Source organism: Pleurodeles waltl, chromosome 6 (genome assembly GCF_031143425.1).
Source record: "Pleurodeles waltl isolate 20211129_DDA chromosome 6, aPleWal1.hap1.20221129, whole genome shotgun sequence".
NCBI classification, from domain to species: domain Eukaryota; kingdom Metazoa; phylum Chordata; class Amphibia; order Caudata; family Salamandridae; genus Pleurodeles; species Pleurodeles waltl.
This window is the reverse complement of record NC_090445.1, coordinates 564,833,714-564,847,969: the sequence shown is the minus strand read 5'-3', so window position 1 is coordinate 564,847,969 and position 14,256 is coordinate 564,833,714. Positions and strand designations below refer to the sequence as shown.

Here is a 14,256-nt window from a genome sequence, read left to right as displayed (position 1 = left end):
TGCACGATTATGAGTTAAAGCATCATTTCAGAAGTTACACATAAAGAAACAATGTTGCTTTGCAATATTTCAAACAAGATAATCATCATCTTTTGAGAAGACCTCCCACAAGCAAAAACAAAAGTACACATGAGTGGAAAGTGAGAAAAGACGGCTTTGCAAAATAAAAGACAGTTAGCTTTAAAATAAAATAGCAATTTTGTTTGTCCCGCTGGGCACGTATTTGCCAGTCACAAGCCATCTTTTTGCAGGGCTTAGGAAATTAAAAAGAACAAAATAGTACCTCAGGCATTTCGGGAGCAGTGAACGGGCACTGATTAAGTTAAATCAATCAGTGCTAGGTCCCTGCTTCACAGAGTGGAACAGAACTAATGCTTGCCCTTCAATAACGAATTACGACGCTGTAAAGAAGAGTGCCATGCAAGCCAACAGATTGTAAGTGACAGGTGGGCTCCAGAAACCGGACACAACAGTCTTGCAAGCGAGAGGCATATACTAGTGCATGGCCTCACAGGCTCGAAGCTGGTAACGGCCCACACACTGACCGGTCAGACCAGCCCTTTGCGACTGCCTGATTGCCCTATAGGTCAGTCTGACCATGGCTGAAGTTAATTTCAGACCACTGCTGGGCTAAAAGTACAAGTAGGAAGCTGCAGGGGAAACTCCACTCCATCAAGTATTACTGTGCTGGAAGGAGGAAAAGGGTTATGGCTCCAGCTCCAACAAGCTATGTTGGAGTATGTGATGAAGGAGAAGAAAGAAGAGGGACTATGCTACGGTGGGTTTTGATGACCGACATGTGTAATGATAGGGAGCATTACTTGTTTCTGATTGCCAGCAGAAAAGAGGGAATATCAAAAAGGCATCCTTACCCGGGTTATAAACAGGACATACAACATACAAAACCATGATCATGTATCTTTCTAGGGAACCCATATACTAACACGTGGACGGCGTGTCAACATATTTTGACTGGTTTCTGAACCAGCGCCAAAGCCCGCTAATCAAAATAGATAGATCCTGAACGTCTTACTTCTTGCACTTCTACAGGGAATTCTAGAAATATGAGTAGAGTGCTGCAAATACACCCTCCTCATGTCTTAGCGCATCCAATTGTGTGGTTATCCATAGCCGGGTCAGCCTTGCGTTGCTAGGACCACATGGAGCAGCCAGCTGGGCTACCTATGTGAGTTCTAGAGAAATGAAAGCCCGCCCAAGTTCCGCTGACCTGCGTCTAGTCTTCAGCACTCAGAGGAGAGTTTCTCCACCAACCTTGATACCCCTTTCTACCCAAAAGCCTGAACGCCTACGAAACTTCAGATCTCTTCCTGCTCTTCCACCCTTGCACCCTATTCAGCTGGTTGTGGGTCTGAAGCTAAAAGCATCTAATAGATATACGCGGAGCATGACACCGCTGAATGAAGCATTTTAGTGAGGAGACGAGGAGGCATGATCCTCCTGCCTGGGACTTCCACCAACCTGCTCTGCCATCCCTGGCCCTTGGTACCATTATTTCTAGTTATCTATCGAGCTCTGATTTCTCTCACTTTTAATGCTACAAGAACATGTAATGGATGCTGCCTGCAAAAAACATGCGCATTGAAATGCAACGTTAGATTTGTAAATCAAAAGAAGCAGTGCTTTAAAGGGGATGATACTCACCGGTTCCGAGGACCAGCGCTTTTTTAATTTCCCCCTTGAGCACCCAAAATTCTCCTCAGACAAGGAGAGTATCGGTACTCACAGGGGCCAGGTCTTGATGCAGCTGGTGCTCTTCTCGACGTCTTATACCTTCCCGGCGTCTTATACCTTCCCGCACTTCCACTGATTCACAGAGGAATCCTGGGCTAAGCCGGCACACGAGCTCCAGAACAACAGTTCGCGTCAGCAGGACACAACAATCTTGTTGTGCTACTCTGGAAGTCTTCAGAGCAGGGGTGTGGTGGCAGGGTGTTTGGTTTGCCCTTCCACCTTGCATAGTGGGGGTTGAGAGGTGACTCTAACACCTAATCGACGGGAGGGTGGGGTGCGTTCTTCAGGGTAGTACAGCTTTTTCGTATGCCTGTTGTTTTCACTGACTGAAAATCTTAGCTCATCAGCAATTTAAATTAAAGACTTTTACTTGAATGTAAATCCATGCATGCTCCACCAATTTTATGATTAACCTCAAAGAAAAAAAACCTATAGGGCAACACATTTTTAAAAACTTTTTTTAAAAACTTTTTACAGAGTGGTTTGGTGCATGTAAACCATTTGTTTTGTATGGGAAACGAGACAGAACTCAAATGTGACAGGAGGCTCCATAGAATGTATGTCATTTTCAGAGAGTTTCGGATTTTAGCTGCCAATGCTTTTGCATCGTGGGACTTGTAGTTTCCTTTTCTCATTATAAAGTAGTTTTTTTTTTAAAGTTTCAGCATGCAAACCTTTGATGGTAAAAATCTGGTTGAACATAAATGTCACATAACATGGAGCCACTTGGGAGCTACCAACCCCCGTACATATATATTTTTTGGTTGTACTCACACATCCATATAACCAAATAACAATAGTTGGGGCTTTTGTTTAGTGAATAAGGAATTCATTTAGGACGTTGCTTCTGACAGAGGCTCTATTCATTCATCTAGGCTGGCACTGAATTCTTCTATCTTTTGGCATCTGTTTAGATGATGAATAAGACCCATCCTGGCAGAGTATGCATTCTCCACACTAGAGGCCGTTCTGATGCCTGAAGTGTAATTATTATACAGGAGGTGGTTAATGCAGTTGCTAGAAAGATTTGAATCCATCTAATCAAATGTTCAACTCACCATAAGTTTGCCTTTTGCTTGTTGGAAAGAACGGCATGGAAAAAATATGTTTTTATGTAGATAGCTCAGTTGGTTATAGTTTTTGTTGCAGAGATCTTTGATTTACTTGCAGGTCACAAGTTAAAATCCTTGACAAATAGCTTAGTGAGTTATGACCATGCATCAAATAGCTACATGCAAAGGACAAAACAGTTATTTGGACCTTTACTGTTTTTTCCTCCACCTTTTATTATTTTAAGATTGCTATAAAAGGGGGTTACTTTGGGTAGTAATGAACACTTAGTAAATGATGTGTAAATGGTTATTAATGTCATAACTATTGGACAGCTAATTCAGACTTTCTGAAGATGCATGTAGATTTCTTGCATACAAAGCTTGGAAAGGTCAAAAGCCTAGCACCACCCCTTGCCCCACCCTTAAAACCGCCCTTATGCCAGCCCCACACTACACCCTCTGTCCACAGCTCCTTTTGGTGAGGACCTGCACTTATGTTTTTTCATTTAAAGCACTGAACAAGAATCGAATGTTAAACAAAAGGAGATAGGAACTCCTCAGACAAAGACAAGATACAACGTACTGAAAAGTAAGGAAAGAATAGATAAGTGGAAAGAAGTGATTTGAAAAAGCAAGGTGATCAGTTAATCAATATTAAAGAGGACTAATGAGAAATATCTAATGACAAGTCCATAAGAAGTGAGTGACAGTGAAACACGTGTTGGCTTTTGGTGTTGACAACAGTTGTATCTGTTAAGGTCTTGCACCACTGTTTGCTGATGCCCCTTTTTGACCTCTATAAGGGTAGCTAAAATACCTTTAGTCGTCATTTAGTTACATGTATTCCAGTTTGCATCACTACCACACCAAATACTCTATGTAATATTATGATGAACAAACAGCTGTTTATTGGTGTGTCTGCTATGAGAGAATGTTGCATCAGTACGACAGCAGAATGCTGATGTTGCACTGATGTCACTATTTGGCTTTAAATAAGGAGCCACAGTATTGCAGAAAAAATTACATTATTGTTGGACCTGGCTTTTTCTGTAGGGACTTTTCCCTCCACTTTCTGCTGAATGTGTTTTTGTTATCTTTAGGTTTCTGGGCACTCTACTACTGCTGAGCACTGCTAAAACGCAGGTGCTCTGTACTCTAAAACATGGTAATATTGGCTTATCCACAATTGGTATATTCAATTTACTTATAAGTCCCTTGTAAAGTGCACTGCGTGTGCGCAGGACCTGTAAATTAAATGGTACTAGTGGGCCTGCAGCACTGATTGTGCCACCCACTTAAGTGGCCCTTGAAACATGTTTCAGGCTTGCCACTGCAGAGCTTGTAGGTGCAGTTACACTGCTGTGTCAATTGGCACTTAAAACCTCCTGCTAAACCTTAAATACCCTTTTTATTACACATACGATACCCCTAAGGTAGGTCCTTGGTAGCCGATTGGGCAGGGTGCTGTGCAGGTAAAAGGCACAACATATACCTTTTAGGTTTACTTGTCCTGGTAGTGAAAAACTACCAAATACATTTTCACTATTGGGAGGCCTAACCCTCTTTCTTTATAGGATAACGCTTGGGATTCCTTAATACATTTATTAAGTGTCATTCCTGATTGGAAAAAGGTGGAGCTGTCATGTTTATTACCTATGGAATTGTAATGATAAATCCTCTTTAATTGTTAATCATTACAATTTCAAAAATACCATTTTAGAAAGTCGGCATTTTTCTGCTCTAATCCCTGTGTGCCTGCTGCCTGTCTCCAATACACACCTGGGCCTTGTGCATTCTCTCTAGACAGCCACTCACAATGGGAGATTAGATGTGACTTGATGGTCCTCAGTGGGCCATTAACTGGCTTGATGGGGAGGCGGACCTTAGCACTGCTTCAGTTACACCTGAATAGGCTTGTCCAGTTCATCCACAATAGGGCCTACTAACCCTGAATTGTCACTCCAGCCAACGTGGAGCCAGGAAAGGGGAGGTAAGGCATCTATGCACTTCAAAAGCATGCCTCTAGAAGCTTTTCTTACCTTCCAGAGCCAAGGTGCCAAAGTATAAATACTGGACCTCAGACACCACCACATTAGTACACTTCTGGACCTCTGGATACCGTGCCAGGAAGGACTGCTGTGCTGCTGAAAGGACTGCCATTCTGCTGGACTGCTGCTTTGCTGACCTTCTGCTTTGCTGTGCTGACCTGCATGTCTACCATCCAGAACCCAGAGTGACTACAAGGGTCAGCTGACTGACTTCCTGTTTTCTGAAGTCGCAGGGACACAAAAGACTTCCAACAATCCTGCTCCTGCACCTGGACTCTGCCATCTGTGAGTCTGCCCTGCCAAGTGGTACCAACCCAGTTCTGGGCTCCTGGGAGTGGGCCTAAGGTGCTCTGCCCTCTATGGTCCTCACCGGAACCACCACAAACCCTCACAAAGCAACGCGTACCAGGGTTTATGGTACTTTGTTCAGCAGGCCTGAGTGGGCCCCTCTATCCTGCCCGTGCTCTATCACGGTCGGTCTGAACTCTCAACTTTGACCCCGTCCAGCGAGACCAGATAACCACAGTTAGTGCTTTGCACTTTTATGCACAATTTTCACCTAAATCTTTAAAATTGCATATCTCAGGATCTATGTAATGGATTTTTGTTGTTTTGGTCTTGTTTTACTCAGACACATATTGTCTATTGTTTAAATACTTTACACATTGCCTCTTAACTTAAGCCTGGCTGCTTTGTGTCAAGCTACCAGAGAGCAGCACAGGTTAATATAGGGTGTGTATCCAACTTACCCTGACTAGGATTGTGGTCAATACTCTGCTAACTAGACACAATTTCTAAAACTGATGTATAGTTATTAGATGTAACCTTCAGACTACCCACTTTAATCCAATTTAAATGCAGCACTATCAGTGGAATTATTGAAAGAAAAACAATGCTTCCCCTCATCGGAAAGACATTCTGCTGCAAGGACTTTGATGGAAGAGCAGATGTGTGTTCTCCAGTACAAAGTGAATACTTAGTAATGGAGCACCCTAGCCACAAAGAATTATTCTAGTGCAAATTGGGAGCCGCCCAGAGCCCTTCACAGTCATGTTTACAAAAAGATTTCAGTTGAATAGATGTGCAGCAGCTGAAAGTTTCTTTGAAGTGCATATGTGCAATTGGTATGCAAAAAGTACAACAGTCCCTCACATGTGAATATTATAACAATAAATATATAGAATTACAATGAATCATATGTGAAAACGAAAATGATAATGTTTTATTGTGCATAAATAATATATAATATATTCCATATAAAAGACAAGAAAGTCACAAAATAAAAGTATAATTTCCAGACAGGTTACTTTTCAAGAAGGTGCCATTTCATATCCTCAAAGAAGCTGCGCTTGAGTGCATTGTCTTACATAATAGACAGTGACAGCAATGCACCACTACATAGTCCAATGACTCAGTGTTAATCAAAGACACAGAATTACACCATACGTGTTTCAGTAGATGGCTCCCATGCTCATACACAAAAAGCTAATATTGTGAGTCCAAGTACAAATGTCGACGTAACGTTTCAATCCCTAACCCCGAATGGACGGGATCATCATCAGGACAACACAATTAAGCCTGAGAGAGTGTATTGTAAACGTATGCCACATGGAATTGCAACATGCAATAATAATATTCTTGTAATTATGGAAAGCTGTCACAACGAACCAATCGATATCATTGTATACCAACGGTTTATGTCTAAATGCTGAGAGAATGTGGTATCCGTGCAGTAAGCCCAGAGTGTGACCGCGTCTTTATGTGTGACAGCCTGCCATGATTGCAAAAACATTATTGGGCCATGTATGCCCATGGCCAGTAAAACAAATGCTACTGGTGGGCCTGCAGCACTGATTGTGCCACCCACCTGAGTAGCCTTGCAAACATGTCTTAGACCTGCCATTGCAGTGACTGTGTGCGGTTTTAAAGTGCCATTTTGACCTGGCAAGGGCACCCACTTGCCAGGTCCAAACCTTCCGTTTTACTACATATACGTCACCTCTAAGCTAGGCCGAAGGCAGCCCCATGGGCAGAGTGCAGTGTATTTAAAAGGTAGGACATGTACAGCTATGTTTTACATACCCTGATAGTGAAATACTGCTAAATTTGGTCTTCACTATTGCAAGGCCTATCTCTCCCATAGGATAACATGGGGATTGCCTTGAAATATTTTGTGTAGTTTCCCATCGGAAGCAGATAGAGATAAGGAGTTTGGGGTCTCTGAACTCACAATTTGAAAATAAATCTTTTGAGGAATTTGGTTTCTGAATTTTAAGTTTGAAAATGCCACGTTTAGAAAGTGGACATTTTCTTGATTAACCATTCTGTGCCTCTGCCTGTCTGCTGAATGCATGTCTGGATCAGGATGACAGTTGGGCTGTTTGTGTATTCAGTCTAGACAGTCACACAAAAGGAGCTGAGGTGTGCCCTGCATATGCTGATGGACCATCACCAGGATGATGGGTATTCCTGAGCTAGAGCGGTGGGAGGAGCTGACATTTGCACCTGAATAGGTCTGTCCTCACACAAAGCAGTCTCCAATCCCTTGAAGTGTGTCTGGGGCCAGGGCGGGGAAAGACATGGTCTTTTGCACTACAAAGACTTTTATTTGAAGTTTACCTACTTCAAAGACAGAAATTGGTATAAGTATTGGGCCTCTGACTCCACAGAGTTAGAATCCTTCTGGACAGACGACATTCTACCAGGAAGAAGAGTTGGATGTTGTAGGAGGGACTGCCACTCTGCCTGTTGCTTAACTGTTCTGGCCTGCTGCTTCTGTTCTGGATGTGAACGGACTGGATTTTGCTTTCTACATCCTGCTTCCAAAGGCTCTACAAGGGCTTGGACTGAGCTTGCCTCCTGTTAGGAAGTCGCAGGGACAACAAAGACATCACCTACCAGCGCCTAGGCTCTCTTGCTGAGAGTCCTGACTTGCCAAATGGTGCAAAATCCATTTCCTGGGCGCTTGGGAGTGAGTTCTGGTGCAACCAAGTAGAAACCAAGTACATCGACTCCAGAGCGACTTTAGAACCAGCGCCTCCATCTGACTACGCACCAATGCCTGCAACGGAGCTGTGGTCCTCGCTGAGTGCAACAACTGCGACCGCAACATTGGCCCTACGCTGCTGCAGCGTCTCCAAAGTCCCGCCACAGTGTGAGTCTTGAATGCCATGTCGTCGAAGCCCATAACACCTGACTCTGCTGCAGCACCTGTGACCCTGTGATGTGACTGCGACACAGCAAAGTCGATGCTTCGCATCTTGACCTGATGGATTCATCGACTCTGCTGGGTCGTAAGGAACCTTCACCTTGCTGCTGATGCAGCATCACCTCTCCTGCAACCATAAGGAACTGATGCCTCACCTCCTGTGCCTAACAGTAAGGAACAAATGCCCCACCTCCTCTGTAGCAGTAGGGAACCAACACTGCACCGACTCCTGCGACGCTTCACCTACCTGACTCTGTGCAACGTCTTTGTTTCCTCATCGTTTTCAAAGGTACTGTACCTGGGGTCCGTGCGAGTCTGTGACCGGCCTGCACTCCCTCACGAGTGACGTTGGACTGTTGGGAATGACTCAGTCGAGAAGTTGTGATAGCCCCAGCTATACTAAGATTTAATATCTGCAAATTCGTATCTTTGCTTGTGTATGTTGGATTTATGTTGTTTTTGTCTTGTTTTACTCAGATAAATATTGGCTATTTTTCTAACCTGGTGTGGAATACTTTTGTGATGTGTCCACTGTGTTACTGTGTACGTGTACGAATACTATGCACATTGCCTCTGAGATAAGCCAGACTGCTTGTGCCAAGATACCAAGGGGGTGGGTGGGGGTTAACTTACCTGTGTGACTCTATTACTCTGACCAGAATAAGGGTCCCTACTTGGACAGGGTGAAAACCACCGCCAACTACAGACCCCATGTATTCTGCAAAGTTCATGGTGGTTTGTGTAGGCCACAAAAGATACATTGTATAGAAGGGAACATTTCATGCCTCGAATTGTGTGGGATTAGAGGCAGTGTAGGTGGGGAAGTGTACAAAAGCAGAGTAGGGAAGAATATGTAAAGGGACTGGAATGTACAGGGAGATATTGTCTGAAGATGTGAGTCTTGTGTTCCTTCCTCAACCACCAGAGAGCTGGACAGTCTAAGATTCAGGATATTTTGTGCCAGCTTGAGAACAGTACATTAGTGGGAGTGTCAGAGCAGGATTAAATGGACAAAGGGTCTGAGGGCAGTGGGTAATATTAACAGAAGAGGTGGATTTTGCATTCTTTCGAAACAATTGCTAGAAAGACGGTCATATTCTTGTGGCACTCGTCCCCGGGTCTGCATGGATAGCGACTGAAAGCATGCTTTCTTAGCTTTGTTTGATTTCAGGCTAATATTCAGCCAAAAATGGTCTCTGGTAATGTGCCGAAGGGCTCACAGTTTATTGGCACTAAAACAGTCGGTAACAGAGGTGTGTACACTATTAGTGACAGGGGACGAAGGTGTATTGTTCGTATGTTTAATCTGCAGCATTTTCATGTACGCAAGTATAAAATGCTGGTTACCCTTGTTTGCAGATAACAAGATCTGTAACATGCTCGAAACTGCCAAGATAACAGAATAGTTAGTTGAGAGTTTTAAGTGAACATGCAAAGTGCTTTGAGAGGAGAAAATGTAATTTTTCAACCGTGTGCAAATGCTTGCCTTAAGATTGAAGAGTCATTACGAGGGTTGTTATTCTGGTGGTCCAGTACCGCAAGCACGCCGCGAAGAGAGAAATGTTGGGGTATGGGAAGGTGGTATGAGGAGCAGGAAAAGGGTCGTTGTGCCTCCTCTGGCTTTCACGTACAATACTATCATTTGATATGTGAAAGCCACAGTGCCAGAAGGTTAAAGGAAGACTAAAGTCAATACAAAGAAGGGCTATGACGTTGGAGAATGTTCTGCTCGACAATCAATGGTCCTAAACATACATGTAGAACGAGGACTTGAGGAAATAAGTGAAAATAAGATAAGGGCCTTGTCATATTTTTTAATACAGTGAATAAGTATAACATAATTCAGTAGACCGACTGTGCTTGAAAAAGGGCGGAGATGGACCAGGCAACAAAGTAGCCTGGGGAGGTTATTTACAAAAGGTTCATTGAATCATGGAAGTGTCGTCCACTCGATTGCTGTGATGGCAAATGCAGTCACAGATTTCAAAACAATACAGTGCAGATATTGAGGAGTAATGATAGTCTAAGACGAGACAAGTCGTAAGGAAAAACAAGGTCTTTACAGTGAAATTGGTAACAAAAAATTGCGTCACCTATCAGGATCTGGGTTACAATAAATGGTTTGTAGTAAGCAAATACGCTACAAATTGAGTTTATTAGAAAACTGCATCAAACATACAAAGCAATAAAATGGAATTCCTATCCATAGGGAGCAATCACAAAAGTGACTGCAGCATTAGAGGCTCTCTTGCATAATTCGAAATTAATCTGCGCTGATTTTCCAACCCCTATGCTGCTCATTTCATTTCAACGCGCTTTTTTGATCTTTCTAACCAAGACTAAATGCTCACTTTCCACTTCAGTTTTGTGATCCTGAGCACAAGTAACCCCGTAAACCCGAGAATTTACAATACAGAAATGTCATGGTCCAAGTTTTAGCGAAGACAACCGGTTATTGTTAATCTGACAAACCATCAGCAACATGTCTGGCCTATTTTTTCCGAAGGTTTAAAGAGCATAGATCTGCACTAGGAGTTCACACGATAAAAATAACGGAGATTTGTTGATGTCACAAGACATTGATAGGAAATCTTTAAGGGTTACTGCAAGAACGAATACCTTTACTTGAGGAACACCTGGAGTTAGATTCCCCTTACAACTAGAAATAAACAGACTAAAATAACCAATGGGGTTGAAAAGACAGCATTATTTAAGAATAATCCACATGGTAAAACGTGATGGCACCATCAGAAAATTAGAGCATGAGGACCTTGGGAGACAAGGTTTTAATTCATCATAATATTTCCGTCCTTCCTTCTGCATTTTGAACTACCCTCTGCTGATTTCCCATGCTCTGTGCATACCTTTCACTTTTCTTTGGAATTCCTCCTCCCACCTTGCACCTAAAATGTGGAATTATCTTCCCCTCTACCTATATATTCTGAAATCACCCACATGAAGTTGTTACTGCTAATTAATTGAATCTAAACCACAGAGGAAAAAAGTAATTTGGTTCGTTATAGAACAATCTAACACTTTGAGAGACTTTCTCAGTTGGTCATGAGTTGTCCTACTTATTTATAAATAAATCATGTTTATCGTAGTAAGATTAAAGGATAGGCTGGGAGAAAACACAGTTTAAATAATCACCATTGATTTTATTGATGCAGCATCATGATTAACTCGGTCTGCATAGAAAATGAACATCATTCTAAATACATTTCTACTGAGTAATCAATCAGCAAACAAGGTGAGTTGAATGAATGACTGAACATTTGTTGAGGGTGAACAGCTATCACTGAGGGTGCCCTGGCTCTGGGGAAGTAGTGAATGTAGACATGCATTTTCTATTAAACCATTGGGACACGCTTAGATACTACAAAGTAGATAGTGGAATAGAGAGACTGTGGTGACCACGGATTACCTTTTTCCAAAGGCATGTTTAATTTAGTAATTGTTATTTTACCAGATCGAGGTAGATTTATGAAACAAAGTATAAAAAGATTCCAGCTTTGAAGTGTTTTCTCGTATATCCCAAGTGTGTGTGTTTTTAGTGCATATATCTATCCCAGTTGGAGAGACTACTTTTAACCTGTGGCTGCCCTGGTTCCAATCTTTCATTATATAGCCTAAAACTTGGGTTTTAAAAACAGATTTTTTTATTTACATAAACTTGAATTACGTTTCCTCTTCCATACTCAAGAATAACGTAAAAACATTTGCTGGATATCATGTGACATTTTAATGCTAAATCGATAAGAATTTAGGAAATCGACATTAGCGGTCATTAGGCATGAGTAAGGGCAAAGCAAGATTCTGGGAAATAAAAAAACGTTTTGAAGTAATATATATTTGAAGGAAAGAAAGACAAATCCAGTCCACTTGGTAACATGATATAAAGTTTCAAATAATGATCCCAGCCCAGTATATTCCTCACTTGACAAACTGTGTAACCCTTTTATAAACCTACAAATAATGATGCAAAGTCTGGACTAAAGTAAAGAAGGCTCCTTACCACTATATACCGATGTTTCAATAGTCAGTGTTTGACTGGCCTTTAAAGACATTACTGGAATCTTCAAGAGTTCAGAACCTCTAAAGGGGCATAAAAGGAGAGGCGCTGTCAGTCACCTATCAGCCATAGCTTAATATGTGACTAACTGTTGGCTCCCGACATGTGACTGACTCTGCCTCTGCCCTGTTTACCTTTCAGAGGCCTCAACTTTTCTGGGACTATATTAGTTTTTAGGATCAGGAGGCATTTTGCCAACCAGTTTGCTATGAACACAATGGAAATATCTCAATTTAAGGTAAGCACTGTATCTATAATTAGTTTTACTGGAAGAATTTCCATGATCCGTTGTTACTGAATTTTTAACGTAAACTGTTGCTTCCGTCTTTAGATACAGGACGGGACAGCCATAAACATGTGAACAGGACTGGAGAACATTATCATTTTTCCGGTGGGAGTTCACACCCTGCTTTTGAATAGATTTACCAGTAGTTAGAGAGCTTCGAAGTATCCCCTTAATATTTTCTTCTTGCAATTCTATTCCAAGGGAACAATAATAGTGGCTTTTGTTGATATTTAAAACACCTTTTTTCTGCTCAGCAAATTAAAATACTGGCGGATTTCAGTAGTCTAGAGTAGGGCGTAAGCTTTTTATTCACATTCATTTTATTGTTAGCAGAAGCAAAATACATTGTAACTGAAGAATACAGATAGGAAGTATCACAAAACTGAATTTGTCAGCTCAGAATTTTATTACACAACTTTTCTAGAGTCGGTGTAACCGCATCGAACATTTTAAGAAAGTAGAAAGTCACTTACCAATTTCAGGTTCTAGTAGGCTTTTCCTCTTCTCTGTCAGTGGATGGGCGAGGGACATGCAGCAGCTACTGTGGGAGTGTGATCCGACGCTGGAGCGAGGGAGGCCTGTTTTTTTGCTATTTATCAGCCTCTGCATATACCCAGGCAGCAGACACTCAGCAGAGCAGGGCTTTCACTCCATCTGACACACTGCCTTCCCACACAGCCCTCCCAGGGTCATAAGGAGGGCAGCTGCTAGCAGACATAAATCAAACAATAACTGGACCATCAGGGACAGAGGCCACTGGGCCCCAGCGTCACTCTCACAAGGATATGTGATTTAAAGTAAAACTTAAGAATATTTCACGTTCTCCCCTTTGGCCAAGTTGAATCATTTAAATAAGTAAAATAACTATACATGCAGCACTCCGCAGAAACATTAGTCACTTTACACAGAAGTTTACGTATTGCTATCCAACATGCAGTCATTTCGTGTATTCACACACACTTTATTAGGAAGTAGCCTTCAGTTGTCTTTTGAAACATCTCCATATGTTTCTCTAAATGTGTATATGGTTTAAAATGTCATATGTACATAGACTAAATAAAGTTTTCCTAATTATAACTGATCCTTAACCTTTGTTTTTTTATTGACTATATACATATATCAAATGAAAAAGACTAAGGTTAGACATACCTTATAGTTAGGAAAATTTTATTTTTTCTAACCAAACTCAACGTAAGCTATGCAAACATTAAAAATTCTAAAGTTATAACTATAACTTACATTTATAATTTATGCTTGACCTTCAATTTGCTGTGTCATGCACCTTTGTACTCAGTCTTGTCACCTCCCTCATCACACTACATTAACTATAACCCCTACCTTCTCCATGCACTGGTTATACCCTTGCATATTACATAATATAGCTTGTGGAATCATCACATTCATAACAGCATTTATGCCATCTCAGATTACATCATTTCTGACAATACAGTGCATGGTAGAGTGTGACTTAGTTACTGTAGTGTGGCAAGTGAGATGACAAGACTGAGTATGGCGGTGCACAATTTATAGTGGATTGAAGGTGGTGCGTCAATTATAAATTGGTTATAAAACTTCTCTAGTGTTTGTACAGTCTAAGCTGGGTTTGTATAGAAAGATTAACGTTTTCCTAACTATAACTTATCCTTAACCTTTTTTTTTCCTTCAGTTTAAATGATTTTTATTTTTTAATAAAAATGGGTTTCAAGTTGTAGTGTGGAGGATTCTTCAGTGCAGTATTTTTAAAGGGGTTGTCAGAGAGCATAGTGGAGGACAGTGTCATACAGTCTAGTGTCATAGAGTCTAGTGTTGTGGAGTGGAATAGGATGGGGTAGAGTAAA

At 41.6% G+C, this 14,256-nt stretch overlaps 1 protein-coding gene across 1 annotated transcript in view; it reads right to left on the bottom strand.

The window, feature by feature from the left end:
* The window catches only part of LOC138299981 (bile acid receptor-like), a 579,850-nt gene extending 566,821 nt beyond the window's left edge, over nt 1-13,029 (bottom strand). The window contains exon 1 of the mRNA XM_069238746.1: nt 12,892-13,029. The gene's annotated coding sequence lies outside the window, so the exon portion shown is untranslated. The remainder of the gene's footprint in view (nt 1-12,891) is intronic.
* Nucleotides 13,030-14,256: the final 1,227 nt, after the last annotated feature.